This window comes from Echinops telfairi, unplaced genomic scaffold (genome assembly GCF_000313985.2).
Source record: "Echinops telfairi isolate 266 unplaced genomic scaffold, ASM31398v2 ScPeMD7_5868;HRSCAF=6743_1, whole genome shotgun sequence".
NCBI lineage: Eukaryota > Metazoa > Chordata > Mammalia > Afrosoricida > Tenrecidae > Echinops > Echinops telfairi.
The window spans coordinates 12,098,992-12,102,873 of record NW_022109768.1 but is presented as its reverse complement, the minus strand read 5'-3'; the positions used below and the strand labels follow the sequence as shown (position 1 = coordinate 12,102,873).

At 43.1% G+C, this 3,882-nt stretch overlaps 1 protein-coding gene across 1 annotated transcript in view; it reads right to left on the bottom strand.

Annotated features, from left to right (window-relative positions):
- SLC10A7 (solute carrier family 10 member 7) overlaps positions 1–3,882 on the bottom strand; it is a 212,921-nt gene that overhangs the window by 117,757 nt on the left and 91,282 nt on the right. Inside the window, exon 4 of the mRNA XM_030887206.2 lies at positions 116–154. The gene's annotated coding sequence lies outside the window, so the exon portion shown is untranslated. The remainder of the gene's footprint in view (positions 1–115; positions 155–3,882) is intronic.

Below are 3,882 nucleotides of genomic sequence, written 5' to 3'. Positions count from 1 at the left end.
ATTTTATGTTTAATGAGATAACACATCAAATCTAGTTTTCCATTTCCATATACCTTTCACACACACCACATCACCACACAGGTTAAAATACACAGGTTAAAGCATGTCTACTTACCAAAAAACTTCCAAAGGCTGAATTAAATATTGCAGCTGCCTGTAGAGAAAACAGAAGGGAGGGGAAAAAATCACTGAGAGTGAGAAGGATAGAAAAAGCCAAACGAAGCATTCTCCCTTCCCCCTCTGTTCAAAACCTTTGCACATTGACTCCAGAAAGCAAAGTTAGTCAGTGCTTACAAAAATTGCCACCGGCCTGTAGTTTACTAAGATCGATGTGCTGCAGCTTCGGGATTCATAAATTGTGGGTCTCAAGAGCAAACAGAAAAGGCTTGCCATGAGAGACTCGGAGCCTACACGGCACCACCAAAGGATTCACCACCGGTGCTGAGGCACAGCCTTCTGGTTGGTTTGTTACCAGACTCCAAACAGTCAGAGGTTGATTGACTTACCTTACCTCCCCTCACCCCCCAAACTCCCCCCCAAAAGGTCATATTCCTGGAAGATGGCCAAACAGCCTAAAGCTAGGGTACCAGTGAGCAGAAGTCTATGAGATACAACCACAAAGTGGGGTCTGTTGTTCCTACATACCACACATTAGAAATCCAAACAATAAGACTAAGGAAGTAATTTGCCACGCTGTCAATTCTAAAATAGGAATAAGCAAACAAACTTCAATGTGGTGTTCATAAATAAAGAAGAAATATTTGACTGTGCTTACCTAAATATCCAGGGAATACATAGTAGACATAATGTAGCTCTTAACTTTATAGTAACTGACTTAAAATCACTATATTCCATAGAGCTACACCTGAATCCTGATAGCGTCTCCCATTACCACAGAAGAATAAACATTTGTATACAATCCAATTTGGTGAAGAAAACAAAAAGGAGCGAGGTGTTAAAAATAACAAAAAAGCAAAAGGAGGGATAGAGAAAACTTATTTACATGTCCCGTAGATCCAGAGAAGTAGTAAGTTCATCATGAACATAACCAGCTACATGGTAGGAGGAAGAGGATGTCAGTTTGGCAAGTTTGAATAAAGTCCAAAGCCAGGCTGAGCTATCGCTGAAACGCCTTCTGCCCCAGAAGAGGATGCAATGAGAGTGAATAGTAATGAGATCCTTGGCTCCCGAGAGCTGGGCTCTCCTAGTCAAGTTCATGATTAATTCAGCGCTTTGATAATTTCATTAGATTTCTCCTTTGCTGGCCCTATCAATAAAAGATGGCACTGGACCACAGCTCCTCTGTGGCCTGAACATAGGCGCAGGAACAGACCAGGGAAACCTTTGATTCCTGACAGGGACAATGGCATATGGTGTTCCATGTTGTGCAGGGAGCAGTAGAGGCACCAAAAAAAAAAAAAAATCAGCTAAATAAAACATTACCGATGGCAATTGTAAACTATAGCACCATATTAAACACATCTTTCCTGGAATGCCACTATGGAATATTCCAGGGGAAAAAAAGCTTTGTGCATGGAAGTAAAAATAAATAAAAAGGTATAAAGAAATGTGATTTGGTAACATCAATAGGGAACACTGCCTTCTTCCTACAAAAATGCACGTTCTCCCCAATATTTTCTGCGAGACTCAGTTTTGTGCTGGAAACAGATTCTCTCACTTCTTAGTAATGAAATGAGCCCCTCACCCCTGCCCCCGCCCCCTTTTTAATGCCTCTCTTCCAAATTTCTTTCGGGGGCCTTTCATCAGTAACTGGCAGTTCTGCCTGGCATCTCTTTAAGTAAGCAGGGAGTGCTTTGAAGTAAAAAGATTCAGAAGTCAAAGTGAACTAAAGACCATATCATCAGATCAAATCACCCTGCTCCACTTCTCTTTCTAACCTGAACATAAGCAGTGTGCTTTATGTGGATTGGCTATGTTCCTGCAGCTCATAAACAACAGTGATGACAAGGGATGGGCTGCCCAAGATGCCCAGAGCAGCTTCGGGCCAACCGTGTCAGCACAGCACTTCTCCTTCCTTGCAGTAGTGATGGATTTGATGGATTTGAACTCATTTACCCACACTGCCACTTGGTCGTCCCCTCAATGAGATCTGGCGGTTATTCTGAGTTCTGGGGACTCAGCAGAGCCCTGTGAAATGTGCAACTGAAACAAGGCTCTTGGGTACAACAGAATCAAGCTAACCCAGTGAATAGTTTTCACACCTATAGTTGTTTTGCAGAGTTCCAAAGAATGGGGGAGGGTATTGTTTATATCTCCACAGGTGAGGGAGACAGGGACCACACGTCAACCCTGTGCACCAAGACTTGAATGCAACATACCAGCATGAAGCAGCGAACCAGTAAGAGAGGTCTGCAGGGCCAGCCCCAATCCCAACTACATGGACACCCCCACCCCCACCCCAGAAGAATGCACTGCAGAGAACAGCACTGAAGCTACAGCTCAGGGAGAGGGGCACATATGATCAGAGGACACAGGAGCAAACGAAGAGGGAAGGAGAGAGAGTGGAACACATTGTGGCCCATCAAGCCCCTAGGGCGATATTCCTGCTCTGAGCAGCCAATGCACAGGGAGAACCATAGGGCCGGCCCCACCACGAGACACAACATCCCTCAATGACCCATAGCACTACGGGGGACAACACTGGAGACACAGTGCGAGAATTGTGGCCTGATCTGACCCCACCACCCTGGGGCCAAACTCTAGGGGCATGCAGCAGGGGAGCAAAACAATGAAGTCCAAAAGTAGACTTTGGGGTCAGGGCATGGCACCCCATCAGACTGACTGGAAAACCCTCAAGAAGGTCAACAAACAGACATGGAACTATTTACAGGCTTTCCTTTTGTTGTTGTTGTTTGATTTTGTTTTCTTTTGTTGTTTTGTTTTGCTTTGTCTTGTTTTTGTGATTATTATTTTCTCTGTATGTCTATCTCGATAAGATAGGCAGTATAAACAATCAGGAGGAGAAAACAATGGGACCGGTTCCTGGAGGACACAGGAGAGGGGGAGGCAGGGGAAAGAAAGGGAAGTGTCAACAAATCCAGGAACAAGAGAACGTCCATGCTGCTTATCCTTGGGGATGGCTTGCAGGAATAGAGAACAACAAATGATCTAAAATCAATGGCGAGGAGAATGTAGGATGCCTGGTAGGGCTTGATCAAGAGCAATGTAGCCGAGAGGAATTGCCAAAACCTGAATGAAGGCCTCACATGATAATGGGACAAGAGGAAAGTAAAAGGAAATAGAGGAAAGAACTAGGAGGCAAAGGCCATTTATAGAGGTCAGGCATGTACATATGTAAATATATTTATATATGACAGGGAAATAGATCTATGTACATATATTTATATAAGTATTAAGGAAGCAAAAATGTTTTGAGAAGGATGATGGCAACATATGTACAAATGTGCTTGACATAATGCATGTATATGTATGGATTGTGACAAGAGCTATAAGAGCCTCCAAGAAAACAATTTTTATAAAAAAAGAATAATGAATATTTGAAGTATTTAACTGATAGTGTGATTGATAAATATGCATGTCTTAGGACTTCTCAGTTCCTTACCACGATATATAATGCCTGTTATGATACAGACTTCCATCCACCAATTCCTTAGCCCCAATTTCATATTCCTGCAACACTAAGCTGCTTTGTGATTTCCCAAACTCATCATTTTGTTTCTATCTCTCTGCTACCTGGCTTGGAACGGCGTTCTAGACTATTCCCATTCATCCTTAGTGACCAGGTTCACACATTGCCCTTCTGTGTTTTCCATCACACCCCCTAACATACACCTTGGAACAAGTATCACCCTGTGTGAGTCTGGGTACTTTAGAGAAACAAATCCACAGAAACTCATATAT